Source organism: Pleurodeles waltl, chromosome 2_2 (assembly GCF_031143425.1).
Source record: "Pleurodeles waltl isolate 20211129_DDA chromosome 2_2, aPleWal1.hap1.20221129, whole genome shotgun sequence".
Lineage (NCBI taxonomy): Eukaryota > Metazoa > Chordata > Amphibia > Caudata > Salamandridae > Pleurodeles > Pleurodeles waltl.
The window spans coordinates 475,136,945-475,162,360 of NC_090439.1; the positions used below are offsets into that span (position 1 = coordinate 475,136,945).

The 25,416-nt window shown below is 47.0% G+C and overlaps 1 protein-coding gene across 3 annotated transcripts in view; it reads right to left on the reverse strand.

Moving 5' to 3' along the window:
* Positions 1 to 25,416, reverse strand: part of SMCHD1 (structural maintenance of chromosomes flexible hinge domain containing 1) — a 2,128,336-nt gene that overhangs the window by 1,977,313 nt on the left and 125,607 nt on the right. The window lies entirely within an intron of this gene.

The following is a 25,416-nucleotide window of genomic DNA, read 5'->3' on the forward strand; positions in this document are numbered from 1 at the left end:
AAAACAAAAATCAACAACAGTGGAAAATATTCAATTAATAGACAGGGACCAATAACCAGTTTAACAGACATTCAACTAAATGAGTTTCTGCTCAACTGATATTGGTGGGGGGATAAGTACTTTAAAGTGAAGAGAGAACAGAATCAAATCTAGCGACCATTTTTTCTCTCCTTTTTTAAAAATGCATCCTAGTTTAGAAAACAGGCAAATAGCCCAGAGGAAAGCAACAATCATACTGAATAAAATCAAAACTACAATGCTATATTGTTCTGCAGAGCAAATTCTATTGGCGGAAGGATAAAAGAAAATATTTTAGACAGGGCAGTGAAGATGATGTATGAAGCTGGTCTGATGTGTGGTGGACACCTATGGTGTTATCAACTTATACCAGGTCCAGGTATCCCCTATTAGTGAAGCGTAGGCAATGTTTAAGAAGCCAGGGCTCTCTAGAAGTAGCCTTGGATAAGCAGCCAAGACTTATCTAGGAGACACGCAAAGATTATGCAATGCCACTACAGTCACATAGCACTATCACACATGAAAGAACCACACAGTGTTACAAAAATAAGGGTACCTTATTACAGTAACACAACACTAGAATACTTATAGGCAGTCTTCCCTACCCCCCCCCCCACTCCTCCCCCAACTGGAGGTAAGTACACACTAATTATATATACAATAATCAGCAAATAGCATAAAAAGCAACAATATTGGCAATACTTAGTAAAAATAGAAAGGGCCCTAGGGGAGGGCCAAACCATATACTAAGAAAGTGAAATGCGAGATGCAGCCCCCCACCCAAGGATGTGGAATCGTTAGAGAGGAGCTGGAGGAACTAGGAACCCCAAAATATTAGTACCAGAGTGACCCCTAGTGACCAGGAGAGCAGAGCCAAGTAATTGGTTATCCCAGGAGCTAATAGGGGGACTTAGAAAAAGGATTGTACGGCAACAGGACCAGACAGGAAGAACACAAAGGTGAATTCTTGCAGAAGAGGACCTGGAAAGGAAGGGGACCAAGCCCAGTTCGCCATGGAGTGTCGAGACGTGGAAGGTGCCACTACCCACCCTTCTGTGAATGCAGGACCAGTTAGACAGGGGAAGAAGAAGACCAGCTGTCCAGCGCAGAAGAGGAAGAGGAGTCCCTGACGCAATGCAGATAGTGTCCCACTTCGGCTGTCGGGTTGCAGTGGGTCACTAGGGCTGAAGAACCACCAACAAGCCTTGGCAAATGCAAAAGAAGAAAGAGTTTCAAGGCTGAAGAGGACCAGCAAGGCCCAGGGAACTTGACCCTTGGAGGGGACTCTGAGGTGACCCTCAGCATTCGGGAGAGTCACCAGAAGCAGTTGTAACCCCCACAGGCAACGCACTGATGGCAGGCAAAGCAAGTCACAGTGAGGCCCAGTCAGCACACCTGAAGGAGTCCCACGTCGCTGGAGCAACAGAGCGGAGACTGTGCTTGGCAGTAAGAAGTGCTGGGGCCAGGGCTAAACAGAGCCTGAAGATCCCTTGGAGCAGGAGCAAACAAGCCTTGGTAGCTGAAAGAGTTACAGTGGACAGGGGCAATGTCCTGCAAGGAGAGGCAAGAGCTTACCGTCTCCCAAGTTGGACAGCTGACAGAGAGGACCAAGGGGACCACTCCAGACCATCACCCGTGATGCAGAATCCATGCGGTTCTGGAGGAGCGCAGATCCACGCAGCCAGTCATCCTTGAAGTTGGTACCTCCAGATGCAGGGGAGTGACTCCTTCACTCCAAGGGAGATTCCTTCTTACGTCTTGGTGCAGGCTGATGTCTCGCAGACTTCAGTGGATGCACGGCGGCAGAAATGTTGCAGTTCCTGGAAGGAGCCGGAGAAACAATGTTGCAAAGCGGATTTGTTGCTGAAGTTGCAGATTGTTGGTTTCTGAAGAGTCCAGTTGTGGTTCCAGTGGCCAGAAGATGAAGTAAAAGATGCAGAGGAGTCCTGGTGGAATCTTGCATGTCGCATCTGAGGACCCACCCGTCGGTGACCCTAAATAGCCCTGGAAGGGGGACTGGTCACCTAGCAAGGTGACCACCTCTATCAGGAGGGGGTTGTGACGTCACCTGCCTCACCTGGCCAGTCAGATGCATCCAGGGGCCTCTGCACATCTTGGATTCAAGATGGCAGAATCAAGTGGCCACCTGGAGCAGCTCTGGGCACGACCCCTGGGGTGGTGATGGAGAAGGGAGTGGTCACTTCCATTTCCTTTGTACAGATTCACACCAGAGCAAGGACAGGGGGTCCCTGGAATGAAGCAAACCGTTTTATGCAAGGAGGGCACCAAATGTGCCCTTCAAAGCAAACCGGTGGCTTGGGGAGGCTACCCCTCTCCCAAGCCTTTGGACACCTATTTCCAAGGGAGAGGGTGTTACCTTCGCCTCCCACAGTAAAAACTTTGTTCTGCCTTCCCCTGACTCAGCTGGTCAAGCAGCAGGAGGGCAGAAATCTGTCTGAGGGGTGGCAGCAGGGCAGACTGCCTGTAAAACCACAGAAGGCTGGTAGGAGCAATACTGTGGGTCCTTTAAGGAGCCCCAAAGTGCATGGAATAAAACAACCAATACTGGCTACAGTATTGGGGTATGATTCCGACATGTTTGATACCAAACAAGCCCAGGTTCGGAGTTACCATTATGTAACTGGACAAAGGTAGTAAGTAACCTGTGTCCCACATATGGGTAAAATGGCTTCCCCGGACTTATGAAGGCCAGTGTAATGGAACTGGAGCTTGTAGGGGCACCTCTGCTCATTCAGTGGAGCCCTGACACACCGGGACCTGCACCCTCGCTCTGGGCTAGGAGGGCCTACCACAGGGGTGACTTACAGTGACCTGTGGCGAAAGGGTGCATGCACCTTTTCACGCAGGCTGAAATGGCAGGCCTGCAGACACATTTTGCATGGGCTCCCATGGGTGGCATAATACATGCTGCAGCCCATGGAGAACCCCTGGTGCCCCAATGCCCTGAGAACCTAAGTACCATACACTAGGGACTCATAAGAGGGCACCAGTATGCCAATTGCGGGATATGCAAAGTCCTAGGCAACCAACTTTAGACAGAGAGAGCACAATCATTTGGATCCTGGTTAGCAGGATCCCAGTGAAAATGGACTAAGCATTCTGACAGCAGGCAAAAAGTGGGGGGTAACCATGCCAAAAGAGGGTACTTTCCTACAGCAGAGAGCAAAGGTGACAAGGGGGTTGGTAGAGACCATCAGGGCAGCCCACACACCACCAGATTGTTTATACTAAAGGGATGGCCCTCACAGGATACCACCTTCCGTAGGAAACCGGCTTCCAGATTTTATTCAGTTAAGCCATGCGTCTGCCTCTGCTCGCCAATTTATAATTGTCAAACTCAGATTTTGTTAATTTAAAAATAAAAATAATCGCCTCTTTTATTGACGTTTTCACAAACAAAACATTTAAGAAAACAAGTCACAAATAAAGCAGTAACTATGAGGCAACCAGGTTATTAACCTTTGGTGTCCCCTTTCAGGTGGATACTCAACCTAACTGCAAATTCCTCACATGGTTGTTATTCCAAGGCGCCAGAATGGATCAGGAGATTTTTTAAAGCAAAGGCTCCTGTGTGGTAACTGACTCCAATTGGAGGTGACTGTGTACTGAATTTAACTTAAAATCTTTTGAGAATCTGTAGGAAAGTACCTCTTTTGACATGACCATTCCCATTTTTTGCTCACTGGTACGGATACTTTTGACATGAAGTGCACTGGGCCCCTACTAACCACGCCCCAGTGTCAATGCTCTTTACCTCAAACAATACAAGTGTTGATTGTAACACCCTTTTAAGAACCTGGTAAATGGTACACCTGGTACATCGGGCATGGGTACTAAATATGGTCCCTAAGGGCTGCAGCATGTATTATGCCACAGAGAGGAACCCACACCCAAACTACTTGCAGACTGCCATTGCACGATGTGTGAAATGGTGTAAGCCATTCCAAAAACACAACATTATCCATATCCTTTGTGCAATGCCTAAATACACTGCAGGTACTGTATGTAAGAACAATAGATGACAGACGGAATGCAGAACAAACCAAACATTCACCCCCAGTCACAGATCTGGATTTAATCCATCAGTTTTTTTTGCTTGCCATGCCATTCCAGTTTGGACCAAGCCATATGCAAATCAGTCTTGACCCTGTTCCCCATGGGAACTGTCCAGCCCGACCTGCCAGGCCAGGTCCTCCCTGAACCAGAAACAAGCATCCTGGGACCGGTTTCAGGGTATCACCCTTCATCAGCCAGGCTACTGTATGTAAGTCACCCCTAAAGCAGGCCTTAAAGCCCTGAGGCAGGGTGCATTATGCCCCCTGTAGCCCTTCCAGTCTTTTAGTGTGTTGACTGACTGGTAATATCTAGCCTGCCATCAGACAGGTTTCTGGCCCCCTTTCACAAAGAGCCCTTGTTCACAGAGGCCAGGAACAATGCCTGCTCGGCAGAAGATGATCATACCTCCTCCAGCAGAATGGCTAGCGACTTAACATATAAAGGCCAGAGGCTTCAAAGCCTCTGCCATCTTAAAAATGCAATCCCGGCTTCCCCCAGACCTAAGGTTCGCCACCCCCTGCCCTGAGGCCTATTGGCAACAGAGAAGGGGGGAATTGAGATATTCAGGTGGAGTGTTCCTCACAGGCCAGTCACACTCCTAAAGTGGGCTATTTGAAGTGGACAACCAAAAGCGCGTTCACCATCTTGTTTTTGGTGAAAATAGAGACTTATGGGTCGGGATTATGCCCACTCACCACAGAAAGTGGTCATATAGAGGGTGAAGTCCCTCTAATGATAGGGAGCCCAATGGCCACCTCTTTATACCCAACTAAAATGCCCCACAATTCAGTATTTAATGGTTGCCCGACACCAGACTGGCAGATTTGTCTTCCTGGGAACTGATGAAGGACAACGAAGAGGCAACACCGCAAGAACCACGGATCTGCACAGCAATATGCACCAAAACCTGCCTTGTTGCTAGGTCCTCAGTTGCAAGAACCTGACTTGCCCGGCAGCTGTGCATCCACCTCAACGTTTGGAGGTCTGCCCAGCACTAAGACAACTAGCAAGCATCTCCCTTGGGGTGGAGGCGCCATCCTCCCCATCCGCTGGCACAGACCATATCTGCCTGATACACAGTGTTGTTGGCCATCTCGCACACCAAGAGAGCAAAACTTCAGGAGTTGGCTTTTGCAGCTCTGGTAGGTCAGCCCAGTCTTTCTGCCAAGTTCCAAGATGCTAGACACTCCAGGAGCCCGCTGCACTAATACCCTGAGTACCAGGGCACTTGCACCAACCAAGGCTTGTTCTTCATCCAGTCCAGACACCACTAACTTGGAAACCTTCTGTACGATGGACTTCCAGGTGGACGAGATCAACAACCAGAGTGGCCCCGTTGTCTTGTTTTTCCCTCTACAGGTGACCAACAAACGTGAGAGCCTCGACCTCAAGTGGCCAGACAGCTAAGCACCTCTGCACCAGAGCCCATCCATCCCGGGTCCACAACTACTGACTGCCTCCCCTTGGCCTAGGGGTCCCCACGACCTGAGCCCCTTTTTAGGTCCAGCCTGACTTGCGTCAAATCCCACATTGCAGTCTCTTTGTTTCAGGTCCCCTTGACCTTACCAATGTAGCTACTGTTCCGACCAGCACCTCTGCACCTGGACACACCAGGTAAGGTAAAAGGAAACTGCTAGTGGTACTTTGGTACTTGGCCCCCTAGCATCTTAAGTTCAACTCCAACTGCAAGTACGGTTTTCCTACATGTGGTTTTCCCTCCCATAGGATAACATTGTAGAGTTCGAGGCGCAGACCTCAAAAATTATTTAAACTATTTTTCTGTTTTCTTCTAAAAACGATATCTCCTAATACACTAAATATATTCAAAAAATCTTGGTGTCTAAAAATGCATAAAAATCTACTTTATCTTTCTAAATTGGTCTTGGATTTCTTATTGTTTGTGAGTCATTTATTGACTATATGTATGCAACAAATGCTTAATTCTCCCTCCCTGATACGCCTAAGCTGCTCCACCACACTACCACAAACAGAGCTCTTGGGATATTTAAAGTAAGCCCCGTAAACCTAATTGGGGTTGTGCGCGCTTTCTGGAAAATATGACTCTACATTTGCACCATTATTACTTAAAAGCTAGCTTCCTCCAGAATCTATGAAGTCTACTCCCGGCAAAGGGGAGCAGAGAGGGTGGGGAGATATCTGCAGCTAGAGTTCCTCTACAAGGTCTTACTGAAAGATACATCTAACTGCAATTTCCTCACCTTGGGAACAGATATCTAAGTGCCACCTCCCAAACTATGAAATGTCAGAGGAGTCAGCTTATACCAGGGTTCCCCTTACAGGTAAGACAGTGGTATAATTAGATTATTCTAATGCTCTATTTTGCGGTCGAGCAGTAGGCTTATCAGAGGGTAGTGTAAAGCATTTGTTGTACACACACAGGCAATAAATGAGGAACACACACTCAAAGACTAACTCCAGGCCAATAGGTTTTATATAGAAAAATATATTTTCTTAATTTATTTTAGAACCACAAGTTCAAGATTTGAAGTAAATACATAAAATGCAAGGTACTCCACACAGGTAAGTTAGGAACTTTGAATTAGAGCAATAACATACATAGTTTTGGTTAAAATGGCAATAAGCTATTTTAAAAGTGGACACAGTGCAAAAATCAACAAGTTGTCACACACAACACACCCTCAGCAGCATAGGGGCGGCCGGGTGCAGTGTGCAAAGCAGGCGTTGGGTTTTGTATAGAATTCTATCAAGGGACCCAGTGGTCACTCTAGCAGTGCAGGCAGGCCACAGATGGGGCTTCTCGGGCCAGCAACCAACTGGGCTAGGCAGAGGGTCGCCTGGTGGTCACTCCTGCACTGGGGTTCGGTTCCTTCTGGTCCTGGGGGCTGCGGGTGCAGTGCTTGGTCCAGGCGTCTGGTTCCTTGAAACAGGGAATCGCGGTCAGGGGGAGCCTCTGGATTCCCGCTGTATGCATTGCTGTGGGGGTCCAGGGGTGTCGTCTCAGGCTACTCACGAGGTCGCAATCTTCTGGGAGTCCTCCCTGTGGTGTTGGTTCTCTGGAGCTCGAGCCGGAGGTGTTAGGAGCAGTGGGTGAAGTCTCACGCTTCCGGCGGGAAGAGTGAAGTCTTTAAAAGTTGCAAGAAAGTTGCAAAGTTGTTGCTGTTGTTGAGCAGAGCCGCTGTTCTCTGGAGTTTCTTGGTCCTTTGGTTCAGGGCAATCCTCTGAGGCTTCAGAGGTCTCTGGTCCCGGTCGGATGCGTCGCTGTTGCAGTTTCCTTCGAGTCAGGAGACAGGCCGGTAGGGCTGAGGCCAAAGCAGTTATCGTCATCTCTGCAGGGCTTTTAGGTCAGCAGTCCTTCTTCTTGGTTCAGGTTGCAGGAATCTGATTTCCTGGGTTCTGGGGTGCCCCTAAATACTAACTTTAGGAGTGTGTTTAGGTCAGGAGGGCAGTAGCCAATGGCTACTGTCCTGGAGGGTGGCTACACCCTCTTTGTGCCTCCTCCCTGAGGGGATGGGGGGCACATCCCTAATCCTATTGGGGAAATCCTCCAAACTTAAGATGGAGGATTTCTAAAGGCATGGGTCACCTCAGGACACCTTAGGGGCTGTCCTGGCTGGTGGTTGACTCCTCCTTGTTTTTCTCATTATCTCCTCCAGCCTTGGCGCCAAAAGTCGGAGCAGTGGCCTGAGGGGCGGGCATCCCCACTAGCTGGGATGCCCTGGGGTGTTGTAACGAAAGGCATGAGCCTTTGAGGCTCACCGCCAGGTGTTCCAGTTCCTGCAGGGGGAGGTGAGAAGCACCTTCACCCAGTACAGGCTTTGTTCCTGGCCACAGAGTGACAAAGGCACTCTCCCCATGTGGCCAGCAACTTTTCTGGTTGTGGCAGGCTGGCAGAAACTGGTCAGCTTAGCACCAGAAGTCGGACTGGTATTCAGGGGGCATCTCTAAGATGCTCTCTGGGCACATTGTTCAATAAATTCCACACTGGCATCAGTGTTCATTTATTGTGCTGAGAAGTTTGATACCAAACTTCCCAGATTTTTCCGTGTAGCCATTATGGAACTGTGGAGTTTGTGTCTGACAAACTCCCAGACCATATACTCTTATGGTTACCCTGCACTTACAATGTCTAAGGTTTTGTTTAGACACTGTAGGGCATAGTGCTCATGCACATATGCCCTCACGTGTGGTATAGTGCACCCTGCCTTAGGGTTGTAAGGCCTGCTAGAGGGGTGACTTACCTATGCCACAGGCAGTGTGAGGTTGGCATGGCACTCTGAGGGGAGTGCCATGTCGACTTAGTCTTTTTCTCCCCACCAGCACACACAGCTGTGAGGCAGTGCGCATGTGCCGAGTGAGGGGTCCCTAGGGTGGCATAAGACATGCTGCAGCCCTTAGAGACCTTCCCTGCCATCAGGGCCCTTGGTACCAGGGGTATCATTTACAAGGGACTTATCCGAGTGCCAGGTCTGTGCCAATTGTGGAAGCAAAGGTACAGTTTAGGGATAGAACACTGGTGCTGTCCCAGCACACTTTCAATCATAACTTGGCATCAGCCAAAGGCAAAAAGTCAGGGGTAACCATGCCAAGGAGGCACTTCCTTACAACGGCCATTACTGCAAGCATGGCACTGTGGTTAAGAGGCGGGATAGCGAGGTCCTGCCAAATTGGCCGCACAGACTACAGTAGTCTTATAACTTTGTCAAAAGATATAAGGTGCCCACAAGAAGCATTGCGCCATCGGCAGGGCCTTCCCTGGAGTTACTCAGAGTGGGGGGCCGGGTGACGGGGTGGCCAGCCCGGGACACAGCGGGGAAAAGACCCTGGGACCATCATACGTTGATCCAACGACATGTGGTCTGGATTGGCACAAGAGCGAGTGCTAGAGCATATTTAGCTGCAGAGTGCGTCAGGGGACCGGACCTTGGTGCTGGGCCCCGGCGGTGTACAGACTTGCTGTAGATCAGCACCACGAGCGAACATGGTTAAGCCAAAACCAACCAAGGTGCACCACAACATCGACAGGGAAATTTCACCCCCCCGTGGGAGCAGCGGATGTTCAAGTCAGCACCCTGCTTCAAGAGAGTGAAACATTGCGCAATCACTCAGCACAGTTCGACAAGCTACTTCAGGCCGTGATGGACATTAAAACTTAGTTGGAGGGGAAAATTGACTCAGTGGTACTGGAAGTAATCCTACTTAGCACGGATCACGTAAACTAATGGATAGAGTCACCCTCACTGAGACAGCGCTTTGCAAAGCTCAACCTGACATTGTTGACATGAAAACCCAAATACAGCGAATGGAAGTGGAGATCTCCCATCTGCAGCGCAGGGCAGAAGATGCAGCAGGCTGTTCGCGACGGAACAACATCAGATTCCTGGGATTCCCAGAACGAGCAGACACACCTAATACCAAAGTGTTTTTGGAATGTTGGCTGAAAGACACAGTGCTGCTGCACAATGCGCCCTCATCGCTGGTGGTGGAACGGGCCCACCGGGTGCCGGGTAGGCCGCCGCGCCCGGGGACCCCCCTCCATCCCCCTGACATCTAGTTGCACGTTTTCTCAACTACTGCAACAGGGACCAGATCCTTCAATGCTTCAGACCTCTAGGCCCCATCCGAATGGACAATAGTTTAATCACGGCTTATCCTGACTATACTGGGGAAGTACAGCGTAAACGGGCCTCTTTCACAAAAGTTAAACAGCTACTACGTGAAAGCAACATCACGTACTCACTTCTGTTCCCGGCTCGCCTCCGGGTGATAGATGGGGAGAGGACACTTATCTTCCCGACCCCAGAGGATGCTTGGGCCTGGTTGCATGCCAAGGGTCTGGTGGACCCAACTAAGGAGGACACCAGGCGGGACGCTTGGCTCACCCCCATCCCCGAAGGAAGAAAAGAGCTGGGACAGAGACACACGCCCGTCAAGATCGCAAGCGGTGGACAGTCAATCACAAGTCTTAAAAGAGGCTAATTTGTTTGTGGTGTTGCAATCCTTGATTCGCCAAGAGGTCAGAGCCACTGACTTAAGTTCACCGCAGAGTCGCTCCAGTCCACCTACTTCTCCGTTGATATTTGGCCCGGACCTCACCCCGCGCACAGCTGATGATATCTGAAGCTGCCTACTGCTGTGGCTTGGGTGTAATTTAATTAGATGGCATATGCATTAACGGAGCATCATGGCAGAACACGCAGATTGGCACAAGCCTGCTCTCACAATTGCGGGCGGAAGAGGTCAGCTTTTCTGTGCATGTGTTATGGACCATGTCTGCGGGCCTGCATGATCACGCTGCCTGAGGTGACCTGGTCGTCTTGATCCGGGTGGGCGGTGGGGTGCCTGGGACTGCGCAGGAGCACAGACTATCCGGTGCGTGTCGTGACCTGCGGTCCATACATCTTCTCCGTCTGCACCTCCCAACAACCACATGGGTCTCCGAAAGGAACAAGTTCGAACAGTTGTCTTTAACGGCACCGGTCGTGCCAAAGCGTTTCAAGTTGGGCTTAGCTCTCTAAGTTTTCCTTTCTCTCACACTCCTCCTATATTTACTGTTCTTTTTCTTGCTCGGTGGGTGGGTTGGGCCGGGGTGGGAGGTGCCGGGGTGGGGGTTTTGGAGGTTGAGGACTTTTGATATGCTTCTAATCCAGAATCATTATACGGCGGCACATGATATGCTGTGCTCTCCTGCACTCTGATATGACTACATATAATATTTTGACTTGGAACGTGCGGGGCATGGCTAGCGTCACTAAGCGTGGTAGGATACAGGCATATCTTAAACGTCACATGACAAATATAGCTATATTGCAGGAGACACACCTCACATCAGAAGACCTGAGCAGTCTTAGCAGGCAATGGTCTGGATTGGTATATGGCACCAAGACATCGGCATAAGCAAAGGGGGTGTTAGTATGGATTGCTCCATGAGTTAATTACACTGTGGTGCACAGTAAAATAGATGATGAGGGCAGATATGTCCAACTGGAGGGGGCCCTGGATGAGAGACCACTAGTCATAGTGGGGCTATACGCCCCAAATGCAAAGCAAGGGGATTTTTTCTTATCTACCACCTCCCAACAACTACTAAGGGACCAGTCGCTGCCGAGAATATGGGGTGGAGACCTAAATTGCATACCAAACATAGATATGGATAGATCTCACCCCCCACTCACAGGTGCCCCTAGCAGGAGAACCTCTCAAGCACTGCAGTGTTGGATGCTGGAGAGGAGACTCGATGTGTGGAGGCATTTGCATCCATTGGATAGGGAATATTCCTTTTTCTCCCCGGTCCATTGCCTCTACACCAGAACAGATTTGCTGCTCAGTTCTCATGGGCTGACACACACTTTTACCAGGGCTACATACTTAGCAAAAACCCTATCAGATCACTGCCCTTTGATGGCCTCCATTCACTGGGGTAGAACGCTTATAAGCTCCCCTCCTGGCGCCTACAACCGAGCCTGCTCCCTGATCCCCCGTTACGTACAGAACTAGCGGAGCATATTACTACTTACTTCACACTTAATGGAGGAACAGCGTCTTCATGGGCAATTAAGTGGGATGTGCATAAAGTGGTGGTGAGGGGCCTGTATGTGTCAATGGCAGGGGGGTGCGGCGTACATTGGCACGCGAGCTGCAGAAGAATGAAATGGAGCTACGTGAGGCAGAATGTGGGGTAGTGTCGGGCACAGTGAAACGGGAAGATCTGGATGCGCTACGTGAGAAATGGACTGAGGTTGATTCGAGTCTGTGGCAGTTTGACTACCGCCACTATGTAGCTCCGACGCATTTCGAGGGGGACCTCTCCAGCAGGCTTCTAGCCTGGTTAATAAGAGGTGAACAACAGCGCACTCCCATAGGTGCCATTCGACTAGAATCTGGGGTCATAGTAAATACACAGTTAGAAATCAACAAAGCTTTCAAACAATACTATAGTGCTTTGTACATGGCACGACCCCCCCATCATCAGGGCAATTGGAGGACTTTTGAGGCACTCCATTTGACTCGCCTTCCTGCTTTGCAGGTGCTGTACTTGGAGAAACCCATAGACCTGGAAGAAATCCAGCAGGCTTTACGCCAATTAGACCACAATAAAGCCCCGGGCAGCGATGGCTTGCCAGCGGAGTACTACCGTACATTCTCCGCACAGACACTTACACCGTACCTGGACATGTTAAAAGAGGCTTTCAGCGAGGGTCGGCTCCCAGAATCACAACAGGAAGCGGTAATAGTGGTTCTCCCAAAACCAGGTCGTGATCCACTAGACGTCCGGTCGTATCGCCCCCTATCACTGTTGAATTTAGATTGTAAGCTATTGGGGAAGGTGCTGGCGAACCGCCTTCTCCCGTTGATGCCATCTCTGGTTTACTCGGACCAATCAGGCTTTATACCTGGCCGCAACACCTTCATTAACATACAATGCCTATTGAGGCTCACAGCGGTTACCCCGGGGCTAGAGTACAGACGAGTAGCGGTATCATTAGATATAGAAAAAGCATTTGATACTCTAGGCTGGCCCTTCTTAATGGAGGCACTGAAGCGCATGGGTTTCAGCAAAATATTTATGCGTTGGATAACTGTCTTATATTCTGATCTGAAAGCAAGGGTTAAAACAGGTGGGTTCATATCGGACGGGTTTAATATCGGAAGGGGCACGAGACAGGGTTGTCCCCTCTCACCAATACTGTTTGCACTGGCTATTGAACCACTGGCTGTGCAGCTGCGGAGTATGGCTACAGAATGGGGCATACTAGATGGGAATGCTTATCGCTTTGTCTCCCTATATGCAGACGATGCACTGATATACTTACGCAACTACTCTGAGTCCCTTCCGGACTTGCTTAGAGTGCTGGACTTATTTGGGGACCTCTCTGGTCTGCACTTACATCATATCCTGCTGAACGTAGCTCGGTGGAATTGGTGTCGATATGTATCACTGGGGAATCGGACCACACTATACTCACCTAGGATCCCCCTGATTGTCATCCCGAACATCGGGAGGGTTGCCTGACAGCACAGACTGTCTGCTTGGCCCACAAAAGGCATACAAACAATAGGGGACATTTTTGAGGAGGGTCATTTCCTGGCATATGCAGCACTGGCGAGTGCTCACGATCTAGGACAGGGTTGGTTCATAGCATACAGCGCTCTACACCAGCTTGTACGTGCGCCACATGGAAATGCGGGGAACGTGAACCCCGACGGCTCCTATTCTGCATGAATTACTAGCTGGTTTGGGCACACAATTTACTATATCTGGGTTATACAGAACTCTGCTGGCATGCCCAGAGAAGGCACAGGTACAGGCGAAGGCCAGGTGGGACGTGGTTCTATCCGTACCACAGGCACAACAAGCATGGAACACAGCACTTACTTCGACGCATGAAGTTTCGCATAATCCTCGATTCCGATACACGCAATTTAATTATTTACACCAAACCTACTTATCCCCGCACAGGCTCCGGTGCATGTTCCCACAAGCTAGCCGGTAATGCCCAAGATGTGGTGACCCTGACACCACTTTCTTCCATATGACATGGGACTGCCCCTCGGTGTTGCGTGCATGGCAAGACATAACTTCAATGACTGCTGAATTGTTGGGCCATCCGCTATCTCCCATGCCCGAATCCCGTTTATTGGGGTCCTCCCAAGATCCAAAGGAGGGAAACCGGTGCACAGATGTATCGACTTAGCGTTCGTGTTATTTAAACGCCTCCTGGCGATGCAGTGGAAGGCGCCTGACACGCACCGTTGGGCGGGCGAGCTGTTGAATTGGGCTAGAGCAGAGTTGCAGCTACTGCACTCTCTCCGAGACAGAGGGGTGTTGATTAAAGGGGTGGACACATGGTACTCCCTCATTATCCGACTGGAAAATAACGATGATATTCGGACAGTTTCAGCAGTTCTGTCTTCATATGATACACATGCTCACAAGGCAGTGTAGCACGGTGAACAAGAAGTAGATATTGGTACCGTCTAAGATGTTACCTCAGTATCACACAGACACTGCCTTACATTTCACGCAATGGGAACCATTGTAACTGTCAATATATGTAAATGTATACATATAAAAGAGAATATATATATTCATATTCTCTCTCTCTCGTCCTGACCATGAAGCAGATTATAACCTTACCGGGAGCATACATGACGTGATGTCCGCTTTGCCACCTTGACATGTCATGTACCTTCCGATTCCTCCCTTGTCTGACCGCCGTGTCTCTCTCTCTCTCTCTCTCTCTCTCTCTCTCTCCTCTCCCCCCCCCCCCCCCCCCAACCTGGGTTGTCCCTTCCCTCCCGGGATCTCTCTCAAGCAGATTCTATACTACATTTCTGTATGTTCCTATATCTCTTTTTCTTTCACATTTAGATCTTTGAATACCGTTATTTTGCTTGCTACAGGTTGTATTAATTTATATTCGTACAATTTATGCAGACAGTAATGTTGTGCCTGACACATATCTGGACTGTTATGTGAAATAAATAAAAAAACAGATTAAAAAAAAATTATCAAAACAGAAAATGCTTTTTTCCATAGAAACTAGGTCCTAACTATAACTACCTAGTGGTGACTGCCACTAGCTAATTTATATACATATGTGTATATATCTACCTTTCAGGCAGTAAACAAAATGTCAAGATAACTCTTGTGAAGTACCTGCTACAGAGAGAGATCGGAGTTTTGTCTAGAGGCAGTTTCAACATGCCATAAAGTAGCGCAAATGGTTAATATGCCTGCTGCAAAGAACAGATCCATATTATATGTAAAGATAGCCAATACCAGTGCTTGAAAGCAAATAAAATGCATGTGAGAGAGGGGCTACGAAGAGATGAAGGCCACTTTTGCTGGGTGGTAGTGAGGGAATCCGAGGAGGTGGTCAAGGGGCGCCAAAAATGATTGTCGCACTGTGCGCCACCTGTACTAAAGGTTATGGTGACGGGTATGTGGTAAAGTGCAGTAATACTGTGTCCTTTTCTTGTCTTTTTAGTGTGGGAAACTGGCACCTTGTTGCATTACCACCCCCACACACTTGCTGCCTGGTTTCTGACTGCAACGTGGACTGGAGAGCACTGGGATCCTGCTAACCAGGTTCCCAGTGCCGGTGTTCTGTCCCTAAAACATTGTAACAGCAATTGAATACACTCTTACATATCGCTGTAAGACCTTCATAAATGGGTACCCCAGTACTCCAGTACCCAGGGCATGGGATAGTTTGAGTAGGCCCTGAGGGCAGCACCACTGATTGTACCACCTTCCAGGGGCCTGCACCCAGATGCACCCAGCACTACCAGTGCAGGCTGAGTGTACTGGGGCAAATCTCTCACACTCCTGGTGTGCCCTGTCCACCCTACACTGCATATGATATGGGTAAGTCACCCCTCTGGTAGGCCTTACAGCCCTAAGGCAGGGTGCACCATACTATATGTAAGGGCATAGTTGCATGAGGAATATGCCCCCACTATCTCCTTGCCAAACCTGGGACACAGTGCGTGAACAGAGCAGCCATTTTAAGTACATGTACTGGACACTGGTCATTACGAGTTTCCCAGCTACATAACGGCTACTCTGAACCCTGGGTTGTTTGGTAACAAACAACTCAGAATGATAAAGCCTAACTGGTACCAGTACTGGATTTATTATAAAAATGTACCCAGGGGTAACCTTAGGGGTCCCCCTGCAAAAACTAACTATCCTGGCATGGTTGCTGAGTGGTTCCAGCAAGCCTGCCACATCCAGACAGCCAATATACAAACCTAGGGGAGAGCCTCGTGTCTCTGGTTTGTAAAACAATGCCCTTCCTGGGTGGAGGAGCCAACACCCCCCTCTCCCAGGAATGTGCCCTGCAGTGGCAGTGAGCTTCAAAGGGCTACTGCCCTTGAAACTCGATCCCCAGGCCTGCAGCTAGCAGCAGTTGGCCTCCCCCCTTGAAAACCCCCACTTTTGGAGGAAGCAAAGGCGGGAAACCACACAAAGGGTAGGAGGAGAGGCCTCACTGAGCATGCACCACCCTTAGGGGCTTGCAGGCGAAGTGGACCCTCCATTTTATTTTCCTCCATGTTGGATGGCAGGAAAATAGCCAATAAGGTTTAAGGAAGTGACCCTTCCCACAGGAAGTGGTCACTGTAGTGGGTGTAGCCACCCAAGGGTAAGTGTCCCATTGGACACTGCCAGATTCCCCCTAAAACACTCACTAAATTCAGTATTTAGTATTTAGTGGGCTCCCCCTAGATCAAGAAATCGGATTTGAAAAGACAAATAAGACCAGCACCAAAGAAGATCCAAAGCAAGAGAACTGTGGACCTGCTGCACAAGAAAGGAGGTAAAACCCTGCCTGCTGCACACCCAGGACCCTAAAATCACTGCTGCGGAGGAGCTGGACACTGAACCGCCCCCAAGAAACCCAGGGGACCTCCAGGCTTCAAGAATCACCCCAGATCTCCCTTCTGAGTGGAGGCACCACTCAAAAACCAAGCAAAAACCAACAAGCCAGGAAGAGTCACTTCAATGACAGACTGATATCTTCACAACCGGCAGCTGTAGCTGGACCCGACAACACACTGACGACAGCCCAGACGTGACCTACAACTGTGCCAAGTTTGGTGGTACTGTGCCCTCCAGTGGCCAAGTTACGCCAATACCCTGGATAATTGTCAGCTGATGTCGGACAACCAGAAAACCAGCTCCCTCAGAGCTAAAAAAGGATCAGGAGGAAGCCCCAGTCGAGGGACTTCAGGAACATCCTGGACCTCCAACCAGAGTGCCCCCGTTATCCAGTAAGCAGCCCTCAAAGAGACTCACCTCCAGCTCCAAAGGACTGTGTTGCGCACAGCTCCTGGATCTCCAAATCACCCTGCAACAAGCCGCCCTGCGCCCTTCAACGTAGAACGAGCTGTGTTCAACTGGTCCCCAACCCCTTGCGACATCAACAGCCCAAGGGGGCCCCCCCCTCCCCCTTCAGGCACCATCTTTAAATCTTCTAAACCAGCTCTTTTTCCAAGTGGCCCTGTGCTAAGAGACTTTCCAACACTGCTCCTGCCGGAACGGGGAGCCGCCCGAGGCTCTCCAGCTGGCACAAGGTGCCAACGTGTGGTTGCCTGGACCCCCTGCATAGTGTGCCTAGTTTTGCACACTACATAATTTCATATAAACATAAGTGTGTTTTTTGTAAATTGGTGCTGGGTTTCTACATTGAGTGTATAGCTCGCTTACTGGCTCTGTGTCTGCAATAAATGCTTAACACTGTCCCTAACTGCTTCCCCACACTACCACAAAAGAGAGCTTTTAGGGTTATTTTAACCCCGGTCAGCCAATAAGGGTCACCCTGGACTATATGCATATTGTCCCCTTACATTGGTACACTACATAGATAGCCAGATTCCTACTGACAGTACATTGCCAGCAAAAGCGCTTGATATGGGATCAAGCTATACATGCTGTGAGGGAGCTCTACTGGCTATGTGTACAGCTTAGATTGCCCCCACACACTAGGAGTGACAGGAAAGATTGTAGGGGAGTTTGTCTAGCCACTCCTTCACAAAGGTTATACCCTGTATGTGGACAACTTCTATACGGGAGGACAGCTGTTAAGTGAGCTGTATAAAGCCAGCACTGTGGTCAGAGGTACAGTTTGTTGTTGCTGCAAAGGATTCCAGCTGGAGCTTCTTTGTAAGAAGCTACAGAAATCCCAGAGCACTGTGATGCAATCCAACAAACTGCTCTCAGTCAAGTTCTCGGATAGGCATGATGTGTACGTGCTCACTGCAAGTCATAATGAGAGCACTGTCCCAAGATGTCCAACGTTCACAAGCCCACCTGTACACTTGATTATAACAAATACATGGGTGCAGTGGGTAAGAATGACCAGGTTCTTTAACTATATAATGCGAGTCGTAAAACTCACACGTAGTACAAGAACCTGTTTTCCACTTTAATCCAGATGGCAACATACAATGAACATGTTGTTTATCATCAGACAACCACAGAAGACTCATGCCTTTCCCTGGCTTTCAGTTGTCTATCATTTGAAATTCTTACTACTACAGAAGCAGCAGCCTTAACTTCACATGTTCTGGAGGTCGTGGCAAGGCTGCAGGAGCGATACTTTGCTGATCACATTCCTGAAACTCCTAAAAAGGCTCCACCATGTTGTGGTTGTAAAGTCTGCTCAGAGCCAGGAAAGAAGTAGAAAAGTTGTGGTTAGTGTCCCCAGTGCCCATCTGATTCATCCCTGTGTTTTCCTACTTGCTTTATGTTGTAGCATACAAACGTGAAGTACTGGGAAATTGACTGAGGTAGAACTGCTGCTAGGTAATGGCTCTCCATGGATTTCTACCGTCCATTGGCCACTACTTCATTATGCAAGCAGCCGCAGAATTTTAGCTCCTTCACTTGAGGAAATTATGGACTTCTTTATGGCCTGCTCAACACTTATCCACTGTCAGAACATGGTAGGTATTCTGTTTGCTGATTGACAAGTGCATTATAGTCCACAAATGGCACATCGTGGTGAACAGAACATATGCCACATTGTCATGGAGTACCCTGTTTGGGCAAATGTTAAAGGTTTAACTAGGTATTGAAGTGTTTGTTAGGGAACTTATGCATACTACACAAGGACCATCATGACTGTCCACGAAAACCAGAGTAAACGTAATAAGTCAAACAAATGTCTTGTGAGACTTATTCACCAACATTTGTACTTGCTTTGAAAGTGTGCAAACTCAATTAGTGACTTCTATCATAACCAATGTTACTGAAAAGGGGTACAGGTCACAATATCTTATATAATGACTTTTTTCACATCTTTAGTATAAGATGTGAAAACAATCTTCATACAAGATATTGTGCCCTATACCCTTTTTCAATTACACTGGGTATTATACAAGTTATTAATTCAGTTTTCACACTTTCAAAGCAAAAGTAGAAGTGTCAGTGAATGAGTCCCTCAGGATATTTGCTTGGCCTATTACTTCAGGAAAGATAGAGAGCAGTGCCCAGCATGTTTGCCTTAGTTTTAAATGTAGATATGCTTTCTCAGTTTGAGGAACAGGCCTCGAAAGGCATACTCAGACACCCCAAAGTTACATCCACAAACTAGACAGAGTTGAATTTAGCACAGTAAGTGCGCTGATGGTGTATGAAAGACATGTTTTCTTGAGCTTCGAATAGCTAGGGATGGAAGGCATTGCTATAGGTTCACTTGGCAATCATACAAGATTAGTCAGGACTCTGATGATGACAGAGAAATGAAAGGGTAAGAAAAGCTTACGGTTGGTGTGCCTTCCCAGGGATACTGCATAGGTAAAAGGAAGATAGTAAAGCTAGTACAGCTACACGTCATAACTTCATCTTCACCTACGGGTTCAAACCCATTGGTGCCACACTTGCCCACATACTGAAATACTATGGCATGTATGTGTAAATGCATGATCTGCTTGCCACGGTCATCCTACATCAGAACTTGGTAGATGTTCAGTTTGCTGTATAGTTATTGCATTACAGTCACAGCACTGCACATAATGGTGGATGGGACTTATGCTACGTTCTCACGGATTACACTTCTTGTCAAAAACTACTGTACTTTATGGCATTCTCAGTTTCAAAAGATAGATATGCTCACTCGGTTCAAGGAACTATTCCTTGAAAGCATACTCGGACACCCCCAATTTGCATCCACAAACTGGAAGGATTTGGATTTACCACAGTGAGTGCGCTAAAGACGCATGTAAGACATGACTTCTTGAGACTCGTGTTGCTGTCATGGGAGCCATTAGTAAAAGTTCACTAGGCATGCATTTGGTAATGTTCAAGAAGAAGGCAGACACTTGACAGGTGGTAAAATGAAGTCACTGATTCTGTCCTGTGGCGTATGAATATGATGGTCCCTTGCATGAAGGCGGTACGTTGATCTGAGTCACTGATCAGTTGGACTGGGCCTGCAGTAAGAAAGTCATGTGTGTGGTACGTGAATGGCATGTGAATGGACCATAAAGCAGTTGGTGCCTTGACATGGTTAATGGCTCACTTTCAGAAGTCTTGGTTTAAATATTCAGATACTTTGATAAGTATTTGTGCTTTGAGGCCATGATTTCTGTGGGTGCTAAAACCAACCAGTGTAAGTGGTGGATTAACTTTTAAAAAATATTACCAGATTTATATCTGTGGCCGTAAGATGGCTCTTAAAAACAACTGCTTTTTTATTTAGCTCATTATGGATAGCTGTGCATACTGGGCACTAACTCAGCAGGCACCTAGGCAAACACATTTTTTAAATCTAGACAACCAGGGAGTCCAGGGTGCATGACTGCTTCACCAAGTAATATTACCCAGAAGCCCTTGCAAACGTAAAACTTTGATAAACAGATTTTCATGACATTTCTGTGATGGAAAGACATGGAATCTACAGAGCCACATGTTTCCTACCAGAAAAGCTCTCACACGTCTCCCGAAAAGAACAGTACCCCTCTTGTGTGGATGGCCCGAGACAAATGGACACAAAAGACCCTAAATCACTACACAGAGATAAGCAATAGGGGTGGGTTCTTTATTTGGGGTCATGCTGTGGGGCCACCTATGCAAACCTCTGAACCAAAGACATTTTTGAAAACTAGACAACCAAGGGAATCCGGGATGGTGTGCCTTAATGCTGTACAAACCTCAAGCTCTACCTTCGATGTCTGTGAAGGAAAGTTCTGGAATCCGCAGGAATCCACAAAATTACTACCACTCTACATTTCCTTTCTTGTGCCAATTAAAATGCTGCCCCACTTGTGTGGCTGGGCTTACTGCCTGCTACAGGAACAGCTCAAACAAAGGTCAACAGGAGCCCTCAACTAGGGGACTCCCATTGACCTTGGCTTGACCGGTTTCAGTCACTGGCACTAGGCCTACCCACACATGTGAGATTCCATTTGAATCGGGTGATTTGGGGGGCACAAGGTTTGTGGCTCCCCACAGATTCCAGAATTTTCTATCTCAGAAATGAGAAAAAAAAAATGCATTTTTTTTTTTTTTTTTAGTCAAAGCTTGAGGTTTGCAAGGGATTCTGAACCAAAACACCTGGTGAGACCCACCCAAGTCAGCCCACCCTGGTTAAGGGTCAGGTTTTGGTGGAAGAATTTGATGCGGCCATGTTGCGCTTTGGGTTGTTTCCTGGTGTGGCCTATAAGCCTAACCACATACCAACACAAGTGGGGTACCAATTTTATCTTGAGACCTGGGAGAATGCTGAGTGGGTGGAAGTCTGTGGCTCTCCGCAGATTCCAGAACTTCCCATCACAGAAAAGTGAAGAACATGTGTTTCTTAGCCCAAGTTTGAGTTTTACAAGGGAACCAGTGTCCAAAAACCTGGTGAGACCTATGCAAGTCACCCTCCCCTGGATACTCCTAGGTGTCTAGTTTTCAAAAATGTACAGGTTAGCTAGGTTTCCCTATATGCTGGCTGAGCTAGGTTCCAAAATCTAGAGCTACCCAGATTGGGAAAAAAAGGTACGTTTTCGGTGGAAAAAAAAGTGATATGTCCATGTTGCGTTTTAGGCAGTTTCCTGTGGCAGGCACAAGGCAAACCGATACCATGTATATCAAAAGACTTGTGGGAGCACAGAACAGTAGAACATTTGTTATTACCAATTAGATTTCACTGCATTTATGCCTTTAAAATGTAAGCCAGTGTAGAACAAAAAGATAACATTTTGAAAACTAGCCTCTAAATCATACTCTACTGTAGGTACCCACAAATTCAGAGATGTAGAATTAACTACTGCTCCTAAATTCCACTTCTTGTTTCTGTTTTGGAAATACATGTTTCCCTGTATTCTCATTTTTCAATCTGCCTATTTCGCTATATGCTTTGGTATATACTCAATAGTCAATGAAAACCCACTGTACGGTGCAGCTCAGTTGTTGGCTCTCAGAATCTTGGGTTCTTGGAGAACCTACAAAACCCTATATATCCCTGCAACATAATGGTATATTGCTTTTGTAAATCAGCCATCATGACAAAAAGTTTCAAATGCCCGTTGTTTCCTACTCATTTTCGAAATGTCTTTATTTCAACAGTTATTTTCTCAGGGAAAACTGTGAGGGACCTATACATATGACCCTTTGGCTGAATGCGTAATTTTGTCTACTTTTCGGCAATCTATAGCTTTTCTGGAACACCCATGGGTTTTACACCACAAACTGAAAGTAGGCTGAGAACACAAAAAAAAAAAAAAAATAGGCTACCTCTTAAAAAAAATGCCAAAACTGTGGTACACAATTAGGTTTTTTGCTTCAGTTCTGCTTGTTCCTGAAAGCTGGGAAGATTGTGACTTTAGTACAGCAAACCGTTCGTGAATGCCATCCTTCATAAAAACAAATACAAAAAAATAAAAAAAGACACTTTTCCCTACTTTTCGCAAAAAGTGCAATTTAGATATATTTTGCCTATTTTATTGGTCCCCTGCAGGGAAAGCTACAAACCCTAGGTATCTTTAGCATTCCCAGGATGTTGGAAAAACAAGGAGGCAAATTTGGTGTGGATACCATATCTGGAAAAAATGATAGAGCCTAAGCGCAAACTTCCCCCAAATAGCCAAAAAAGGGCTTAGCACTGGAGGGGGAAAGGTCCAGCAGCCAAGGGGTTAACAAGCCATAAACGTACCAATCAATTTTGTGTGAACATTCGCTTCCAGAATAACATCAAAAAAGACACATTAAAAAATGTTTGTATAGACAATCCTATAGGTGTGTGGTTTGTTAATTTTCTAAAAAGTTTCCTCCTGACGAAGAGCCGTATAAGTCAGAAATGCAATGGGGTTAAATCACAGCGTCGAGGTCATGTATAAATTGAAAAAGAAGTTACCAAAAGTCAATGAGCTTTATATACGTTTTCTAAAATAATCAAGGCTGGAAATCATGAGATGAATCACGGAAGATATTCATATAAACTACAACTTTGAGAAACTTATCTGAGTTGAATTCAATCATTTCAATTGACTGATTTTGAATGCTCCATCAACGTGGGTTTAATTACGAAGTGTGAAATATGGCGATCAAAAGCGCGGGAGATAACAAGAGTGTTTAAATCGTGAAAAAAGAAAAACAATGTTCAGCCTTTTACAAAAACTGAATGCAATTTCAGGAACCTTGTAAATTATTCAGTCTGCTACATACCAATTTACATATTACAGTTTTCCTATGGAACCCACATTTGACTTTCTCGCGCACAGCAAATAATGCAAAGAAAATTAGACAAACTAATCACAATAATTGACAATTTCTAACACATGCTCCAAACAAAGTAGTATTTCCAACAGTAAACTAAAATTTCCTAAAAGAACAACTTGCCAACACATCAGGTACTGTAACATTACATATATTAAAAATGCTCTCACCGTAAAAGAAGCTTTCACCTACTGGACCGTATACTGTTGCAAAAAGCACATCACCACTCAAGAACAAACAATTCCTATCTAATCTTAAACACAAAGGTTAAACAATTATGGCGGTAGTGAAGGGCAAGTGTAAGGTTATGCTTTAGATTTAGATTTTCTATCTTTTTTTATTTTGCGCCATAGGTCTGTGAATATATAAGTCAACCTCAATTCCACTTTAAACGTATTTTTGGGCAGGGAATATTTTACAGCACACAGGTGCCGTAGTACCTCTGCTGATAGAAGTTAACATCTTTTTCTAGAAAATCCTATTTTTGCAACATAATTCTGATTCCAGTTTCATTAATTTGCACCAACATTTGGATAGTTGGAGGGGGGCGAGCAAGAAAGTGTTCAGGATTCAAGCCTTCAACGTGCTAAAATTGGTGCAGATTGGCCAAACGATTGAAATATTATACGTGAGATCCCTGTTTATTTTTTTTTAACACTAAACCTGGTGCAGTCAAAACTCAAAAACCTCTGGATAAAAAAAAAAATCCCCAAATCTATATGAGATAATGGCCTTTCCAGTGTCCCTTCTCTGCTTGGTGAATTTTCATCCAGCTGTTTCTGAGACATAAGAACAACATTTCACTGTCAACTATGCATGTATAAGAGCTGTACATGTCTATCATCCATAGTGACAAGGAGAACACACGTCAAACTACTTAAAACGAGCACCGTTCATATGAGGTGGACCCAAATGTTGCTCTCCCTTCATATGTGCGCAAATATAGCAAACATAAATACTCAGCAGTAGAGTAGCACTGCATGATTCATAAGCACGCCCTGATCTGCCCACTTCTGCTGATTTCTCCCCAAACAGTCATACAGAATGGAAGAGACCACAGAAAAGAAAGGCCTCTACCCCAACCCCTGTCTTGGCCTGCTGTTCATTTGGTCAGTATCCCCAGCGCTCCTACACCCTCACAAAAAGGGTGGAAGAACGTAGCTCATAGCTGTACCACTGACTTACTCACAGAGTGTAAACAGGAGAGTAAGACCGCTATGAGCAATTACAGTCTTAATCCCCACCTGAGGCCAGTAGGGAAAAGTTAAACAGGTGACAGCTATGAGCTGTTCCAGCCTTCCAACTCATTTGGTCGGGCCAACTAGATAGTGCATGTGCCGCCTTCTATGTGTCGCACTGTGGGCTTAACAAGAACTTTCAAGGCTTGGTTGGATTTCCTGTCGCTCATTTGCCTGCTTCTTTTCATGTCCCAGCTAGTCAACCTTATGTTTGTCGCGCCCATGGAGCCTAGCCTCTTTACCACCTATTTTGACAAGCTGACTTTTATGCTGCTACTGTCTGCTTTTCAAGCACTTCTTTTTTTCCTTTTTGGTTAGGCACTCCATGGGAGAGCATTTGTTTTCCAGCTGCCTCCGTCGTGTACTTCTCTTCACCTGCGCTATATGTTGCTCACTGCTGTCCATGTGCTTTTTCCCTCCCTTCCATGCTTTGCTCGCCCTCGTGTATTTAACCAATACTTTCCCACATGTGTGCTTCTCCCCACCTTTTACACATTGCTCGTGCCTGTTTTATCTCCCCATCCCAGTCCTCTGTGTTGCTTCCCGTGACCCACAGGCTCCCCTCTCATTAGTTACTTCTCCTCCTTACAACAGCCCTGTGTTGCTTCCCCCTACCCACACCTTCCGTGTTGCTCCCCACTTGTGCCTAAAAAAAAAAAAAAAAGGAAACCCACCACCTCACGCTGCTTATTAATTTGATTATTTACCGTTCCAAATCTGTAAATTGCATCACTTTGTAGGCATGTAGTTCCACTCGCAAATGTGAGACGTGCACCTATAAAATTACGCCTTTTTGTCATAGCGCCTTTTTGTAGCTTTGTTTTCTGTAGCCATACTTCACATCATGGGGATGCAGTACAGCAAAGCTAAGTTGGCAAAGCCAACAGGTCACAT